The following is a 20,264-nucleotide window of genomic DNA, read 5'->3' as shown; positions in this document are numbered from 1 at the left end:
GGCCCGTCCTCGATCCCATGTACGGCTGCTACTTCACTGCCGTGACCCCCACGTTAACGGGGTAGTGCATACTCCGCGGCTGGACTGCCACGTGTAAATTGTCGCTCCAGGTGGTCCACCTCTTGAGTAGCACGCGAGCAGCAGCTTTATTTATGTGTAGGTGAGGACGGGGATCCGCTTGTAGACGCCGCTCCGTAATGGATCTGCCCGACGCGTTTCGAAGCTCCATCTGCTTCTCTTCAGGGGCTTTAACGGAAGCGGTGTGCGCACCCGCTACACTTCTCCAATTTCATATAACTCACCCGCCGATGGGAGGCTCCAATGAGGCTTCTGGGAAGTGTAGTGCGGAAAGCACACAATCAAGTCCTGTATGGACTCCACAAGTGGGCCCGTCCTCGATCCCATGTACGGCTGCTACTTCACTGCCGTGACCCCCACGTTAACGGGGTGGTGCATACTCCACGGCTGGACTGCCGCGTGACGGATGAGGACAGGAGTGATGTTTGGGGGCTCATGTTAGAGCCTTTGGAATGAGCAGTCATTTGAGAGTGCATCCATCCAGGATAATATGGACTACATCTCCCACAAGCACTTGCTTGGTTTCATAAAGGGAGACGGTAGACGTCGTGCACTTTACTGCTGGCCCCTGATGAGGAAAATAAATTTCCGAAACGCGTCGGGCCTATTACAAGCACGCAACTGCCCATACCAACTAACGCCTTGGGGAAGGCGCACGCAGGCTCGAGTGCTACCCGCTTTTTGGACAACCTCACGGAGCGGAATATATATATATATATATATATATATATATATATATATATACGATAACGCTCTCAAAGCGCACCGCACATAACAGCACTCTCCAAGAGAAGAACGGACACTTGAAATCCGGTAATGAATGCAGCAGTGTTTTACATTTTTTTTTAAATTTCTTATAGTGAATCAGGAGTGCCACGATCTGACGCGTTTCGGCGATCCCAGTCGCCTTGCTCACCAGATGAAAGTGTTTGAAGTTACACACATTTTTTTAAATTAACAAACCACCAATGAAAGCACTTTTCTCATAGTATCATGTGATTAGTGATGACAGCAAACAACATAGAAGATAGACTTGATACCAGTCCATCACTCTATCGTAGGGATCTCAATGTAATTAATTCCTGTACAAATACATGTAAAAATACTAATCCTTTCTAGGGGAAAATTACAGTACTAATACTGAGAGTTACCATTGCGCAATTCATATCTAAAACAATAAATATTTAGATCATTATTAAAAGCATAACAATACATAGCAATGGTAAACTATCTCATGACTGCTTAGTGCAATATTTTCTCCATCCCTAATACCCCTCTATTTGACCAATATTGTTTGGTACAAGAAAGACTAAATCCATTTCTGTCAAATCACATTCAAATATATCATGAAAATTAGCCATATGATTGTAATACTTATGTAAAAGTACTGTTGTGCAAAAAAGTGCTATAAGTGAATGAATAAAGTGTTCAAAATTCAAAAATAGGGAATCCCAGCCAGGAACCCTGATCGGAAAGAGGACAGCGATATGTATAAATGGTTCTTATTTAACCTTGCTATTAAGCCAGAATCTAAAGTCAGGGCTAAAGTGATTATATATATTTATATATTACCTACTGGCGATAGCCAGTAGGTATATATAGTTAGGACATAGCTACCATAGGAAATCTGCAACATTCTATTGGGAATAACTTTGGCGTCGGTTGAGGAATTTGCGTGTAATTTTCCAATATTTAGGCCAGCTCCGCTCCGCTCGTTCCCTGGAAGTTTTGGGGGGATTCGTCAAGCAGGGGCTGAGAAAAAAGGGGGTCCCAAAACGTGTTTTCCCCATGTTAATTTCTATAGGACGAATAGACAAGGCTACAGCCCGAACCGCTCAACGGAATTACACCAAACTTTGAAAAATTGTAGGGACTGGTATGTAGAAAAGCCTTTTCTATATTTGGTGAAAATTGCTCCAGTGGTTTTTACGAAAATTAGGTTAAAAACACATATATATCTATATGCCACTTCCAGCGCTTACCGGTATGCATACCTGGGAGCGCACCAGGCGCGACACGGAAGTGAGCGAGCGGAAAGCTGATTGGCTCTCGGGTGTCTGTGAACATTCCAAACGGTCCGGAGATTCCGCCATCTTGTGTCTCGGTAGAACCGAGACACAAGAGGTGAAAAACAAAAGGGGAAAACTATAAAAGGGGCAGGATAGAGACCCCCTGACCCCCTAGGATTTATCAGGGGGGGCCTAGGAGGACCCCGAAGGTAAAAAAAACAATATTTGTTTTTGAAAATTTCACGGAGTACGCGCTGGGTGCGATGCCATGTACGTGCACCCTGAGTGTACCATGGGGAAAAACCAAAAATGTGGGCCCCCTGAGCAGGCCTAGGGGGGTCAGGGTGCTTCTACCCTGCCCCCTTTGATTGTTTTGCACCTTTGTTTCACTGCTTTCTTTGCCTTGGTTCTACCGAGGCACAAGATGGCTGCCAACACTTCCTGGTTTGGAGTGTTGACAGACAGTGGCAGCCAATCAGCATGCCTTTCGCAGGAAAGCAGCATGCTCATTGGCTGTCAACACTTCTAGCCAGGAAGTGTTGGCATTCATCTTGTGCTAGGTAGACCGAGGCATAAAAGAAGCAGAAAAACAAACGTGTAGAATGCAAAAAGGGGGCAGGGTAGAAACAACCTGACCCCCTAGGGCTGTTCAGGTGGTCCCACAAGGATATAAACATATTTAAACGTTATCCGCTAATAGAATTAGCATTTAAAAAACCTTGGAAATTCACTTGAAAAACCATAGGTTTCAGGCCTTATATAGTTAGGAATTAGCATAAAAACATTTGAAATTCACTGAAAAAACCATAGGTTACAGGCCTTATATATTTAGGAATTAGCAATTAAAAAACCTTTGAAATTCACTGACAAAACCATAGGTTTCAGGCCTTATATAGTTAGGAATTAGAATTTAAAAAACCTTTGAAATTCACTGAAAAAAACCATAGGTTTCAGGCCTTATATAGTTAGGAATTAGCTTTTAAAAAACCTTTGAAATTCACTAAAAAAACTATAAGTTTTAGGGGTGTTATAGTTAGCTGGACATTTCACTCATACAAAACCATTGAAATTGCTCCTATATAGTTAGTCGTACTAACTATATTTCGCGCACCCGCAATGCACTGCTGATGATGTCACATATTAGATCATTCATGACATGGTCAGTGACATCACTGATGACATCTCAAATGACATCACTGATAACATCACTGATGACATCATCCACGTGACAATCACATACACCTTTTCATACACTAGTAAAATCTTTCATCACTCTTTGTAAAATACAGAGTATCATATTTGAATCCATTGTCACAGCAATACAAGTATTTAAAAACCTACTCAGTGATTCATAGATGTATACACACATCTTATCACTCACCTGTAGATTCACTCATACATGCTGTCAATGAACAATAGAACACTATCAAAAATACTTATACACCTATATCGACATTAAACAACAGCACACATCCTATTCACATATGAAGTCATCCTACTCACTTATGCAAACAATGGATCATACTTACATATTTACTTAACTACACACTTATACAAAAACAACATCATCTATTCATTTAGATAGTAAGTCATACTTAGTGAATTATAAAATCATTATTACAAGTATATAGTTATCCATACGGTCACTCACACAATCATTGAGTCTTTTTTATACTTATTTATATACAACAACTGACACATACACTGCCTTTTATTTTTCTAGTTTGTTGGACATGTACCATTGAGAAATATATTTGCTCATCACCACACCCATAAAGAGATTCACTCACCCAATCTGTTAGAACATGTAATTTTAACTTCATATATCTTCTGAATCAACTATTCACACATCTTTGGACAGTAACACACCACCCACCGAACCACACTAACTTTCACTCTCCCATACAAATACTCAGTTATATAATCAATAACTAATATAGACTTTCACATAGCTAGTAACCAACTGTAGAACCAGTTTACACAACAACTGACAAAGTGATACAGATATTCACACAGTTTAGTCCCTATCCACTATATTTAGTGAGACACTATAAATTGGTCAAGTAAACAGTCAATTACACTGCTACTAAATCCTCCATCCAAATATTTATTTATATATATCCACTCATTCTTCAATGCAAATTTCTATATATATAATGCATATTTAAATAACAAAGCAAACCACATTCACTGGATGATGTCATCAGTGATGTCATCAGTGATGTCATTTGAGATGTCATCAGTGATGGCACTGACCATGTCATGAATGATCTAATATGTGACATCATCAGCAGTGCATTGCGGGTGCACGAAATATAGTTAGTACGACTAACTATATAGGAGCAATTTCAATGGTTTTGTATGAGTGAAATGTCCAGCTAACTTATAGTTTTTTGAGTGAATATATGTATATATATATTCCTCTGAGATACTCCAACCTTTGCTCCCAATCTTCGGGATGGCGTGAGACCGGCGGAGTCAGCCGGTAATTAATATTCTGAAAATCGTAGTAACATCCACGCTCTCAGACACAGATAGACACAGCAAGCAGGATTCTGTGCAGCAAAGTTGGGGGTTTATTTAAGTCATAAACCCGCCGTGATGCGTCTCGCCACCGTAGTGGCTTGTTCACACATTACTATACAGCCACCTCCTTACATGCTACAATTACATAGACATGGAAAAGGGACTATCTGTAAATGGTATAGCAAATGTGCGCCATCTTGGACTAGTCAACAGTGTTCTAGTCACATTACAAATGTATATTGGCAGCGCATGCCTCTTCATGCCCATTGTTACTTCAATAAAGATACAATCATGCACAAAAATTCAATAATACTAAATCAATTTTTACACATCCTGTATAGTTGTGAGTCTGTTGCTTTTTATTACAAGTCTATTAAAACGGAAGTATGTACTTCATTCAAATACAACAGGTGATGGACCGAATGTGGATCAATGTCACACACTCACCCCAGTCCAAAGATCTGGGCTCCAATCCATCGTTTTTTTACACTCCACACCACCCTGGGTTAGACAATGGCGATATGCAAATCAGCTCTGACCCTATGCCCCATGGGAACAGTCCAGTCCGAACTACAAAAGCCATGTCCTTCCCAGAACGGAATCAAGCATCCGAGGACCGGACCGGTTTCGAGGTAACACCTCTCATCAGCCCGGCTAGCTTGACTCCAGTGGTGTGGAGTGCCTGGGACCCACGTCTGGGCATCCCCAGCGCACTTAGGGCGGAATATGCAAATACAACAGGTGATGGACCGAATGTGGATCAATGTCACACACTCACCCCAGTCCAAAGATCTGGGCTCCAATCCATCGTTTTTTTACACTCCACACCACCCTGGGTTAGACAATGGCGATATGCAAATCAGCTCTGACCCTGTGCCCCATGGGAACAGTCCAGTCCGAACTACAAAAGCCATGTCCTTCCCAGAACGGAATCAAGCATCCGAGGACCAGACCGGTTTCGAGGTAACACCTCTCATCAGCCCGGCTAGCTTGACTCCAGTGGTGTGGAGTGCCTGGGACCCACGTCTGGGCATCCCCAGCGCACTTAGGGCAGAATATGCAAATACAACAGGTGATGGACCGAATGTGGATCAATGTCACACACTCACCCCAGTCCAAAGATCTGGGCCCCAATCCATCGTTTTTTTGCACTCCACACCACCCTGGGTTAGACAATGGCGATATGCAAATCAGCTCTGACCCTGTGCCCCATGGGAACAGTCCAGTCTGAACTACAAAAGCCATGTCCTTCCCAGAACGGAATCAAGCATCCGAGGACCGGACCGATTTCGAGGTAACACCTCTCATCAGCCCGGCTAGCTTGACTCCAGTGGTGTGGAGTGCCTGGGACCCACGTCTGGGCATCCCCAGTGCACTTAGGGCGGAATATGCAAATACAAAAGGTGATGGACCGAATGTGGATCAATGTCACACACTCACCCCAGTCCAAAGATCTGGGCCCCAATCCATTGTTTTTTTGCACTCCACACCACCCTGGGTTAGACAATGGCGATATGCAAATCAGCTCTGACCCTGTTGCCCCATGGGAACAGTCCAGTCCGAACTACAAAAGCCATGTCCTTCCCAGAACGGAATCAAGCATCCGAGGACCGGACCGGTTTCGAGGTAACACCTCTCATCAGCCCGGCTAGCTTGACTCCAGTGGTGTGGAGTGCCTGGGACCCACGTCTGGGCATCCCCAGCGCACTTAGGGCGGAATATGCAAATACAAAAGGTGATGGACCGAATGTGGATCAATGTCACACACTCACCCCAGTCCAAAGATCTGGGCCCCAATCCATCGTTTTTTTGCACTCCACACCACCCTGGGTTAGACAATGGCGATATGCAAATCAGCTCTGACCCTGTGCCCCATGGAACAGTCCAGTCCGAACTACAAAAGCCATGTCCTTCTCAGAACGGAATCAAGCATCCGAGGACCAGACCGGTTTCGAGGTAACACCTCTCATCAGCCCGGCTAGCTTGACTCCAGTGGTGTGGAGTGCCTGGGACCCACGTCTGGGCATCCCCAGCGCACTTAGGGCGGAATATGCAAATACAACAGCTGATGGACCGAATGTGGATCAATGTCACACACTCACTCCAGTCCAAACATCTGGGCTCCAATCCATCGTTTTTTTGCACTCCACACCACCCTGGGTTAGACAATGGCGATATGCAAATCAGCTCTGACCCTGTGCCCCATGGGAACAGTCCAGTCCAAACTACAAAAGCCATGTCCTTCCCAGAACGGAATCAAGCATCCGAGGACCGGACCGGTTTCGAGGTAACACCTCTCATCAGCACGGCTAGCTTGACTCCAGTGGTGTGGAGTGCCTGGGACCCACGTCTGGGCATCCCCAGCGCACTTAGGGCGGAATATGCAAATACAAAAGGTGATGGACCGAATGTGGATCAATGTCACACACTCACCCCAGTCCAAAGATCTGGGCCCCAATCCATCGTTTTTTTGCACTCCACACCACCCTGGGTTAGACAATGGCGATATGCAAATCAGCTCTGACCCTGTGCCCCATGGGAACAGTCCAGTCCGAACTACAAAAGCCATGTCCTTCTCAGAACGGAATCAAGCATCCGAGGACCGGACCGGTTTCGAGGTAACACCTCTCATCAGCCCGGCTAGCTTGACTCCAGTGGTGTGGAGTGCCTAGGACCCACGTCTGGGCATCCCCAGCGCACTTAGGGCGGAATATGCAAATACAACAGGTGATGGACCGAATGTGGATCAATGTCACACACTCACTCCAGTCCAAAGATCTGGGCTCCAATCCATCGTTTTTTTGCACTCCACACCACCCTGGGTTAGACAATGGCGATATGCAAAACAGCTCTGACCCTGTGCCCCATGGGAACAGTCCAGTCCGAACTACAAAAGCCATGTCCTTCCCAGAACGGAATCAAGCATCCGAGGACCGGACCGGTTTCGAGGTAACACCTCTCATCAGCCCGGCTAGCTTGACTCCAGTGGTGTGGAGTGCCTGGGACCCACGTCTGGGAATCCCCAGCGCACTAAGGGCAGAATATGCAAATACAACAGGTGATGGACCGAATGTGGATCAATGTCACACACTCACCCCAGTCCAAAGATCTGGGCCCTAATCCATTGTTTTTTTGCACTCCACACCACCCTGGGTTAGACAATGGCGATATGCAAATCAGCTCTGACCCTGTGCCCCATGGGAACAGTCCAGTCCGAACTACAAAAGCCATGTCCTTCCCAGAACGGAATCAAGCATCCGAGGACCGGACCGGTTTCGAGGTAACACCTCTCATCAGCCCGGCTAGCTTGACTCCAGTGGTGTGGAGTGCCTGGGACCCACGTCTGGGCATCCCCAGCGCACTTAGGGCGGAATATGCAAATACAACAGGTGATGGACCGAATGTGGATCAATGTCACACACTCACCCCAGTCCAAAGATCTGGGCCCCAATCCATCGTTTTTTTGCACTCCACACCACCCTGGGTTAGACAATGGCGATATGCAAATCAGCTCTGACCCTGTGCCCCATGGGAACAGTCCAGTCCGAACTACAAAAGCCATGTCCTTCCCAGAACGGAATCAAGCATCCGAGGACCGGACCGGTTTCGAGGTAACACCTCTCATCAGCCCGGCTAGCTTGACTCCAGTGGTGTGGAGTGCCTGGGACCCACGTCTGGGCATCCCCAGCGCACTTAGGGCGGAATATGCAAATACAACAGGTGATGGACCGAATGTGGATCAATGTCACACACTCACCCCAGTCCAAAGATCTGGGCTCCAATCCATCGTTTTTTTACACTCCACACCACCCTGGGTTAGACAATGGCGATATGCAAATCAGCTCTGACCCTGTGCCCCATGGGAACAGTCCAGTCCGAACTACAAAAGCCATGTCCTTCCCAGAACGGAATCAAGCATCCGAGGACCGGACCGGTTTCGAGGTAACACCTCTCATCAGCCCGGCTAGCTTGACTCCAGTGGTGTGGAGTGCCTGGGACCCACGTCTGGGCATCCCCAGCGCACTTAGGGCAGAATATGCAAATACAACAGGTGATGGACCGAATGTGGATCAATGTCACACACTCACCCCAGTCCAAAGATCTGGGCCCCAATCCATCGTTTCTTTGCACTCCACACCACCCTGGGTTAGACAATGGCGATATGCAAATCAGCTCTGACCCTGTGCCCCATGGGAACAGTCCAGTCCGAACTACAAAAGCCATGTCCTTCCCAGAACGGAATCAAGCATCCGAGGACCGGACCGATTTCGAGGTAACACCTCTCATCAGCCCGGCTAGCTTGACTCCAGTGGTGTGGAGTGCCTGGGACCCACGTCTGGGCATCCCCAGTGCACTTAGGGCGGAATATGCAAATACAAAAGGTGATGGACCGAATGTGGATCAATGTCACACACTCACCCCAGTCCAAAGATCTGGGCCCCAATCCATTGTTTTTTTGCACTCCACACCACCCCGGGTTAGACAATGGCGATATGCAAATCAGCTCTGACCCTGTTGCCCCATGGGAACAGTCCAGTCCGAACTACAAAAGCCATGTCCTTCCCAGAACGGAATCAAGCATCCGAGGACCGGACCGGTTTCGAGGTAACACCTCTCATCAGCCCGGCTAGCTTGACTCCAGTGGTGTGGAGTGCCTGGGACCCACGTCTGGGCATCCCCAGCGCACTTAGGGCGGAATATGCAAATACAAAAGGTGATGGACCGAATGTGGATCAATGTCACACACTCACCCCAGTCCAAAGATTTGGGCCCCAATCCATCGTTTTTTTGCACTCCACACCACCCTGGGTTAGACAATGGCGATATGCAAATCAGGCTGACCCTGTGCCCCATGGGAACAGTCCAGTCCGAACTACAAAAGCCATGTCCTTCTCAGAACGGAATCAAGCATCCGAGGACCGGACCGGTTTCGAGGTAACACCTCTCATCAGCCGGGCTAGCTTGACTCCAGTGGTGTGGAGTGCCTGGGACCCACGTCTGGGCATCCCCAGCGCTCTTAGGGCGGAATATGCAAATACAACAGCTGATGGACCGAATGTGGATCAATGTCACACACTCACTCCAGTCCAAAGATCTGGGCTCCAATCCATCGTTTTTTTGCACTCCACACCACCCTGGGTTAGACAATGGCGATATGCAAATCAGCTCTGACCCTGTGCCCCATGGGAACAGTCCAGTCCGAACTACAAAAGCCATGTCCTTGCCAGAACGGAATCAAGCATCCGAGGACCGGACCGGTTTCGAGGTAACACCTCTCATCAGCCCGGCTAGCTTGACTCCAGTGGTGTGGAGTGCCTGGGACCCACGTCTGGGCATCCCCAGCGCACTAAGGGCAGAATATGCAAATACAACAGGTGATGGACCGAATGTGGATCAATGTCACACACTCACCCCAGTCCAAAGATCTGGGCCCCGATCCATCGTTTTTTTGCACTCCACACCACCCTGGGTTAGACAATGGCGATATGCAAATCAGCTCTGACCCTGTGCCCCATGGGAACAGTCCAGTCCAAACTACAAAAGCCATGTCCTTCCCAGAACGGAATCAAGCATCCGAGGACCGGACTGGTTTCGAGGTAACACCTCTCATCAGCACGGCTAGCTTGACTCCAGTGGTGTGGAGTGCCTGGGACCCACGTCTGGGCATCCCCAGCGCACTTAGGGCGGAATATGCAAATACAAAAGGTGATGGACCGAATGTGGATCAATGTCACACACTCACCCCAGTCCAAGGATCTGGGCCCCAATCCATCGTTTTTTTGCACTCCACACCACCCTGGGTTAGACAATGGCGATATGCAAATCAGCTCTGACCCTGTGCCCCATGGGAACAGTCCAGTCCGAACTACAAAAGCCATGTCCTTCTCAGAACGGAATCAAGCATCCGAGGACCAGACCGGTTTCGAGGTAACACCTCTCATCAGCCCGGCTAGCTTGACTCCAGTGGTGTGGAGTGCCTGGGACCCACGTCTGGGCATCCCCAGCGCACTTAGGGCGGAATATGCAAATACAAAAGGTGATGGACCGAATGTGGATCAATGTCACACACTCACCCCAGTCCAAAGATCTGGGCCCCAATCCATCGTTTTTTTGCACTCCACACCACCCTGGGTTAGACAATGGCGATATGCAAATCAGCTCTGACCCTGTGCCCCATGGGAACAGTCCAGTCTGAACTACAAAAGCCATGTCCTTCCCAGAACGGAATCAAGCATCCGAGGACCGGACCGATTTCGAGGTAACACCTCTCATCAGCCCGGCTAGCTTGACTCCAGTGGTGTGGAGTGCCTGGGACCCACGTCTGGGCATCCCCAGTGCACTTAGGGCGGAATATGCAAATACAAAAGGTGATGGACCGAATGTGGATCAATGTCACACACTCACCCCAGTCCAAAGATCTGGGCCCCAATCCATTGTTTTTTTGCACTCCACACCACCCTGGGTTAGACAATGGCGATATGCAAATCAGCTCTGACCCTGTTGCCCCATGGGAACAGTCCAGTCCGAACTACAAAAGCCATGTCCTTCCCAGAACGGAATCAAGCATCCGAGGACCGGACCGGTTTCGAGGTAACACCTCTCATCAGCCCGGCTAGCTTGACTCCAGTGGTGTGGAGTGCCTGGGACCCACGTCTGGGCATCCCCAGCGCACTTAGGGCGGAATATGCAAATACAAAAGGTGATGGACCGAATGTGGATCAATGTCACACACTCACCCCAGTCCAAAGATCTGGGCCCCAATCCATCGTTTTTTTGCACTCCACACCACCCTGGGTTAGACAATGGCGATATGCAAATCAGCTCTGACCCTGTGCCCCATGGAACAGTCCAGTCCGAACTACAAAAGCCATGTCCTTCTCAGAACGGAATCAAGCATCCGAGGACCAGACCGGTTTCGAGGTAACACCTCTCATCAGCCCGGCTAGCTTGACTCCAGTGGTGTGGAGTGCCTGGGACCCACGTCTGGGCATCCCCAGCGCACTTAGGGCGGAATATGCAAATACAACAGCTGATGGACCGAATGTGGATCAATGTCACACACTCACTCCAGTCCAAACATCTGGGCTCCAATCCATCGTTTTTTTGCACTCCACACCACCCTGGGTTAGACAATGGCGATATGCAAATCAGCTCTGACCCTGTGCCCCATGGGAACAGTCCAGTCCAAACTACAAAAGCCATGTCCTTCCCAGAACGGAATCAAGCATCCGAGGACCGGACCGGTTTCGAGGTAACACCTCTCATCAGCACGGCTAGCTTGACTCCAGTGGTGTGGAGTGCCTGGGACCCACGTCTGGGCATCCCCAGCGCACTTAGGGCGGAATATGCAAATACAAAAGGTGATGGACCGAATGTGGATCAATGTCACACACTCACCCCAGTCCAAAGATCTGGGCCCCAATCCATCGTTTTTTTGCACTCCACACCACCCTGGGTTAGACAATGGCGATATGCAAATCAGCTCTGACCCTGTGCCCCATGGGAACAGTCCAGTCCGAACTACAAAAGCCATGTCCTTCTCAGAACGGAATCAAGCATCCGAGGACCGGACCGGTTTCGAGGTAACACCTCTCATCAGCCCGGCTAGCTTGACTCCAGTGGTGTGGAGTGCCTAGGACCCACGTCTGGGCATCCCCAGCGCACTTAGGGCGGAATATGCAAATACAACAGGTGATGGACCGAATGTGGATCAATGTCACACACTCACTCCAGTCCAAAGATCTGGGCTCCAATCCATCGTTTTTTTGCACTCCACACCACCCTGGGTTAGACAATGGCGATATGCAAATCAGCTCTGACCCTGTGCCCCATGGGAACAGTCCAGTCCGAACTACAAAAGCCATGTCCTTCCCAGAACGGAATCAAGCATCCGAGGACCGGACCAGTTTCGAGGTAACACCTCTCATCAGCCCGGCTAGCTTGACTCCAGTGGTGTGGAGTGCCTGGGACCCACGTCTGGGAATCCCCAGCGCACTAAGGGCAGAATATGCAAATACAACAGGTGATGGACCGAATGTGGATCAATGTCACACACTCACCCCAGTCCAAAGATCTGGGCCCTAATCCATTGTTTTTTTGCACTCCACACCACCCTGGGTTAGACAATGGCGATATGCAAATCAGCTCTGACCCTGTGCCCCATGGGAACAGTCCAGTCCGAACTACAAAAGCCATGTCCTTCCCAGAACGGAATCAAGCATCCGAGGACCGGACCGGTTTCGAGGTAACACCTCTCATCAGCCCGGCTAGCTTGACTCCAGTGGTGTGGAGTGCCTGGGACCCACGTCTGGGCATCCCCAGCGCACTTAGGGCGGAATATGCAAATACAACAGGTGATGGACCGAATGTGGATCAATGTCACACACTCACCCCAGTCCAAAGATCTGGGCCCCAATCCATCGTTTTTTTGCACTCCACACCACCCTGGGTTAGACAATGGCGATATGCAAATCAGCTCTGACCCTGTGCCCCATGGGAACAGTCCAGTCCGAACTACAAAAGCCATGTCCTTCCCAGAACGGAATCAAGCATCCGAGGACCGGACCGGTTTCGAGGTAACACCTCTCATCAGCCCGGCTAGCTTGACTCCAGTGGTGTGGAGTGCCTGGGACCCACGTCTGGGCATCCCCAGCGCACTTAGGGCGGAATATGCAAATACAACAGGTGATGGACCGAATGTGGATCAATGTCACACACTCACCCCAGTCCAAAGATCTGGGCTCCAATCCATCGTTTTTTTACACTCCACACCACCCTGGGTTAGACAATGGCGATATGCAAATCAGCTCTGACCCTGTGCCCCATGGGAACAGTCCAGTCCGAACTACAAAAGCCATGTCCTTCCCAGAACGGAATCAAGCATCCGAGGACCGGACCGGTTTCGAGGTAACACCTCTCATCAGCCCGGCTAGCTTGACTCCAGTGGTGTGGAGTGCCTGGGACCCACGTCTGGGCATCCCCAGCGCACTTAGGGCAGAATATGCAAATACAACAGGTGATGGACCGAATGTGGATCAATGTCACACACTCACCCCAGTCCAAAGATCTGGGCCCCAATCCATCGTTTCTTTGCACTCCACACCACCCTGGGTTAGACAATGGCGATATGCAAATCAGCTCTGACCCTGTGCCCCATGGGAACAGTCCAGTCCGAACTACAAAAGCCATGTCCTTCCCAGAACGGAATCAAGCATCCGAGGACCGGACCGATTTCGAGGTAACACCTCTCATCAGCCCGGCTAGCTTGACTCCAGTGGTGTGGAGTGCCTGGGACCCACGTCTGGGCATCCCCAGTGCACTTAGGGCGGAATATGCAAATACAAAAGGTGATGGACCGAATGTGGATCAATGTCACACACTCACCCCAGTCCAAAGATCTGGGCCCCAATCCATTGTTTTTTTGCACTCCACACCACCCCGGGTTAGACAATGGCGATATGCAAATCAGCTCTGACCCTGTTGCCCCATGGGAACAGTCCAGTCCGAACTACAAAAGCCATGTCCTTCCCAGAACGGAATCAAGCATCCGAGGACCGGACCGGTTTCGAGGTAACACCTCTCATCAGCCCGGCTAGCTTGACTCCAGTGGTGTGGAGTGCCTGGGACCCACGTCTGGGCATCCCCAGCGCACTTAGGGCGGAATATGCAAATACAAAAGGTGATGGACCGAATGTGGATCAATGTCACACACTCACCCCAGTCCAAAGATTTGGGCCCCAATCCATCGTTTTTTTGCACTCCACACCACCCTGGGTTAGACAATGGCGATATGCAAATCAGGCTGACCCTGTGCCCCATGGGAACAGTCCAGTCCGAACTACAAAAGCCATGTCCTTCTCAGAACGGAATCAAGCATCCGAGGACCGGACCGGTTTCGAGGTAACACCTCTCATCAGCCGGGCTAGCTTGACTCCAGTGGTGTGGAGTGCCTGGGACCCACGTCTGGGCATCCCCAGCGCTCTTAGGGCGGAATATGCAAATACAACAGCTGATGGACCGAATGTGGATCAATGTCACACACTCACTCCAGTCCAAAGATCTGGGCTCCAATCCATCGTTTTTTTGCACTCCACACCACCCTGGGTTAGACAATGGCGATATGCAAATCAGCTCTGACCCTGTGCCCCATGGGAACAGTCCAGTCCGAACTACAAAAGCCATGTCCTTGCCAGAACGGAATCAAGCATCCGAGGACCGGACCGGTTTCGAGGTAACACCTCTCATCAGCCCGGCTAGCTTGACTCCAGTGGTGTGGAGTGCCTGGGACCCACGTCTGGGCATCCCCAGCGCACTAAGGGCAGAATATGCAAATACAACAGGTGATGGACCGAATGTGGATCAATGTCACACACTCACCCCAGTCCAAAGATCTGGGCCCCGATCCATCGTTTTTTTGCACTCCACACCACCCTGGGTTAGACAATGGCGATATGCAAATCAGCTCTGACCCTGTGCCCCATGGGAACAGTCCAGTCCAAACTACAAAAGCCATGTCCTTCCCAGAACGGAATCAAGCATCCGAGGACCGGACTGGTTTCGAGGTAACACCTCTCATCAGCACGGCTAGCTTGACTCCAGTGGTGTGGAGTGCCTGGGACCCACGTCTGGGCATCCCCAGCGCACTTAGGGCGGAATATGCAAATACAAAAGGTGATGGACCGAATGTGGATCAATGTCACACACTCACCCCAGTCCAAGGATCTGGGCCCCAATCCATCGTTTTTTTGCACTCCACACCACCCTGGGTTAGACAATGGCGATATGCAAATCAGCTCTGACCCTGTGCCCCATGGGAACAGTCCAGTCCGAACTACAAAAGCCATGTCCTTCTCAGAACGGAATCAAGCATCCGAGGACCAGACCGGTTTCGAGGTAACACCTCTCATCAGCCCGGCTAGCTTGACTCCAGTGGTGTGGAGTGCCTGGGACCCACGTCTGGGCATCCCCAGCGCACTTAGGGCGGAATATGCAAATACAAAAGGTGATGGACCGAATGTGGATCAATGTCACACACTCACCCCAGTCCAAAGATCTGGGCCCCAATCCATCGTTTTTTTGCACTCCACACCACCCTGGGTTAGACAATGGCGATATGCAAATCAGCTCTGACCCTGTGCCCCATGGGAACAGTCCAGTCTGAACTACAAAAGCCATGTCCTTCCCAGAACGGAATCAAGCATCCGAGGACCGGACCGATTTCGAGGTAACACCTCTCATCAGCCCGGCTAGCTTGACTCCAGTGGTGTGGAGTGCCTGGGACCCACGTCTGGGCATCCCCAGTGCACTTAGGGCGGAATATGCAAATACAAAAGGTGATGGACCGAATGTGGATCAATGTCACACACTCACCCCAGTCCAAAGATCTGGGCCCCAATCCATTGTTTTTTTGCACTCCACACCACCCTGGGTTAGACAATGGCGATATGCAAATCAGCTCTGACCCTGTTGCCCCATGGGAACAGTCCAGTCCGAACTACAAAAGCCATGTCCTTCCCAGAACGGAATCAAGCATCCGAGGACCGGACCGGTTTCGAGGTAACACCTCTCATCAGCCCGGCTAGCTTGACTCCAGTGGTGTGGAGTGCCTGGGACCCACGTCTGGGCATCCCCAGCGCACTTAGGGCGGAATATGCAAATACAAAAGGTGATGGACCGAATGTGGATCAATGTCACACACTCACCCCAGTCCAAAGATCTGGGCCCCAATCCATCGTTTTTTTGCACTCCACACCACCCTGGGTTAGACAATGGCGATATGCAAATCAGCTCTGACCCTGTGCCCCATGGAACAGTCCAGTCCGAACTACAAAAGCCATGTCCTTCTCAGAACGGAATCAAGCATCCGAGGACCAGACCGGTTTCGAGGTAACACCTCTCATCAGCCCGGCTAGCTTGACTCCAGTGGTGTGGAGTGCCTGGGACCCACATCTGGGCATCCCCAGCGCACTTAGGGCGGAATATGCAAATACAACAGCTGATGGACCGAATGTGGATCAATGTCACACACTCACTCCAGTCCAAACATCTGGGCTCCAATCCATCGTTTTTTTGCACTCCACACCACCCTGGGTTAGACAATGGCGATATGCAAATCAGCTCTGACCCTGTGCCCCATGGGAACAGTCCAGTCCAAACTACAAAAGCCATGTCCTTCCCAGAACGGAATCAAGCATCCGAGGACCGGACCGGTTTCGAGGTAACACCTCTCATCAGCACGGCTAGCTTGACTCCAGTGGTGTGGAGTGCCTGGGACCCACGTCTGGGCATCCCCAGCGCACTTAGGGCGGAATATGCAAATACAAAAGGTGATGGACCGAATGTGGATCAATGTCACACACTCACCCCAGTCCAAAGATCTGGGCCCCAATCCATCGTTTTTTTGCACTCCACACCACCCTGGGTTAGACAATGGCGATATGCAAATCAGCTCTGACCCTGTGCCCCATGGGAACAGTCCAGTCCGAACTACAAAAGCCATGTCCTTCTCAGAACGGAATCAAGCATCCGAGGACCGGACCGGTTTCGAGGTAACACCTCTCATCAGCCCGGCTAGCTTGACTCCAGTGGTGTGGAGTGCCTAGGACCCACGTCTGGGCATCCCCAGCGCACTTAGGGCGGAATATGCAAATACAACAGGTGATGGACCGAATGTGGATCAATGTCACACACTCACTCCAGTCCAAAGATCTGGGCTCCAATCCATCGTTTTTTTGCACTCCACACCACCCTGGGTTAGACAATGGCGATATGCAAATCAGCTCTGACCCTGTGCCCCATGGGAACAGTCCAGTCCGAACTACAAAAGCCATGTCCTTCCCAGAACGGAATCAAGCATCCGAGGACCGGACCGGTTTCGAGGTAACACCTCTCATCAGCCCGGCTAGCTTGACTCCAGTGGTGTGGAGTGCCTGGGACCCACGTCTGGGAATCCCCAGCGCACTAAGGGCAGAATATGCAAATACAACAGGTGATGGACCGAATGTGGATCAATGTCACACACTCACCCCAGTCCAAAGATCTGGGCCCTAATCCATTGTTTTTTTGCACTCCACACCACCCTGGGTTAGACAATGGCGATATGCAAATCAGCTCTGACCCTGTGCCCCATGGGAACAGTCCAGTCCGAACTACAAAAGCCATGTCCTTCCCAGAACGGAATCAAGCATCCGAGGACCGGACCGGTTTCGAGGTAACACCTCTCATCAGCCCGGCTAGCTTGACTCCAGTGGTGTGGAGTGCCTGGGACCCACGTCTGGGCATCCCCAGCGCACTTAGGGCGGAATATGCAAATACAACAGGTGATGGACCGAATGTGGATCAATGTCACACACTCACCCCAGTCCAAAGATCTGGGCCCCAATCCATCGTTTTTTTGCACTCCACACCACCCTGGGTTAGACAATGGCGATATGCAAATCAGCTCTGACCCTGTGCCCCATGGGAACAGTCCAGTCCGAACTACAAAAGCCATGTCCTTCCCAGAACGGAATCAAGCATCCGAGGACCGGACCGGTTTCGAGGTAACACCTCTCATCAGCCCGGCTAGCTTGACTCCAGTGGTGTGGAGTGCCTGGGACCCACGTCTGGGCATCCCCAGCGCACTTAGGGCGGAATATGCAAATACAACAGGTGATGGACCGAATGTGGATCAATGTCACACACTCACCCCAGTCCAAAGATCTGGGCTCCAATCCATCGTTTTTTTACACTCCACACCACCCTGGGTTAGACAATGGCGATATGCAAATCAGCTCTGACCCTGTGCCCCATGGGAACAGTCCAGTCCGAACTACAAAAGCCATGTCCTTCCCAGAACGGAATCAAGCATCCGAGGACCGGACCGGTTTCGAGGTAACACCTCTCATCAGCCCGGCTAGCTTGACTCCAGTGGTGTGGAGTGCCTGGGACCCACGTCTGGGCATCCCCAGCGCACTTAGGGCAGAATATGCAAATACAACAGGTGATGGACCGAATGTGGATCAATGTCACACACTCACCCCAGTCCAAAGATCTGGGCCCCAATCCATCGTTTCTTTGCACTCCACACCACCCTGGGTTAGACAATGGCGATATGCAAATCAGCTCTGACCCTGTGCCCCATGGGAACAGTCCAGTCCGAACTACAAAAGCCATGTCCTTCCCAGAACGGAATCAAGCATCCGAGGACCGGACCGATTTCGAGGTAACACCTCTCATCAGCCCGGCTAGCTTGACTCCAGTGGTGTGGAGTGCCTGGGACCCACGTCTGGGCATCCCCAGTGCACTTAGGGCGGAATATGCAAATACAAAAGGTGATGGACCGAATGTGGATCAATGTCACACACTCACCCCAGTCCAAAGATCTGGGCCCCAATCCATTGTTTTTTTGCACTCCACACCACCCCGGGTTAGACAATGGCGATATGCAAATCAGCTCTGACCCTGTTGCCCCATGGGAACAGTCCAGTCCGAACTACAAAAGCCATGTCCTTCCCAGAACGGAATCAAGCATCCGAGGACCGGACCGGTTTCGAGGTAACACCTCTCATCAGCCCGGCTAGCTTGACTCCAGTGGTGTGGAGTGCCTGGGACCCACGTCTGGGCATCCCCAGCGCACTTAGGGCGGAATATGCAAATACAAAAGGTGATGGACCGAATGTGGATCAATGTCACACACTCACCCCAGTCCAAAGATTTGGGCCCCAATCCATCGTTTTTTTGCACTCCACACCACCCTGGGTTAGACAATGGCGATATGCAAATCAGGCTGACCCTGTGCCCCATGGGAACAGTCCAGTCCGAACTACAAAAGCCATGTCCTTCTCAGAACGGAATCAAGCATCCGAGGACCGGACCGGTTTCGAGGTAACACCTCTCATCAGCCGGGCTAGCTTGACTCCAGTGGTGTGGAGTGCCTGGGACCCACGTCTGGGCATCCCCAGCGCTCTTAGGGCGGAATATGCAAATACAACAGCTGATGGACCGAATGTGGATCAATGTCACACACTCACTCCAGTCCAAAGATCTGGGCTCCAATCCATCGTTTTTTTGCACTCCACACCACCCTGGGTTAGACAATGGCGATATGCAAATCAGCTCTGACCCTGTGCCCCATGGGAACAGTCCAGTCCGAACTACAAAAGCCATGTCCTTGCCAGAACGGAATCAAGCATCCGAGGACCGGACCGGTTTCGAGGTAACACCTCTCATCAGCCCGGCTAGCTTGACTCCAGTGGTGTGGAGTGCCTGGGACCCACGTCTGGGCATCCCCAGCGCACTAAGGGCAGAATATGCAAATACAACAGGTGATGGACCGAATGTGGATCAATGTCACACACTCACCCCAGTCCAAAGATCTGGGCCCCGATCCATCGTTTTTTTGCACTCCACACCACCCTGGGTTAGACAATGGCGATATGCAAATCAGCTCTGACCCTGTGCCCCATGGGAACAGTCCAGTCCAAACTACAAAAGCCATGTCCTTCCCAGAACGGAATCAAGCATCCGAGGACCGGACTGGTTTCGAGGTAACACCTCTCATCAGCACGGCTAGCTTGACTCCAGTGGTGTGGAGTGCCTGGGACCCACGTCTGGGCATCCCCAGCGCACTTAGGGCGGAATATGCAAATACAAAAGGTGATGGACCGAATG

This window comes from Lissotriton vulgaris, chromosome 11 (genome assembly GCF_964263255.1).
Source record: "Lissotriton vulgaris chromosome 11, aLisVul1.2, whole genome shotgun sequence".
Lineage (NCBI taxonomy): Eukaryota > Metazoa > Chordata > Amphibia > Caudata > Salamandridae > Lissotriton > Lissotriton vulgaris.
Note: the sequence above shows the minus strand (reverse complement) of the source record.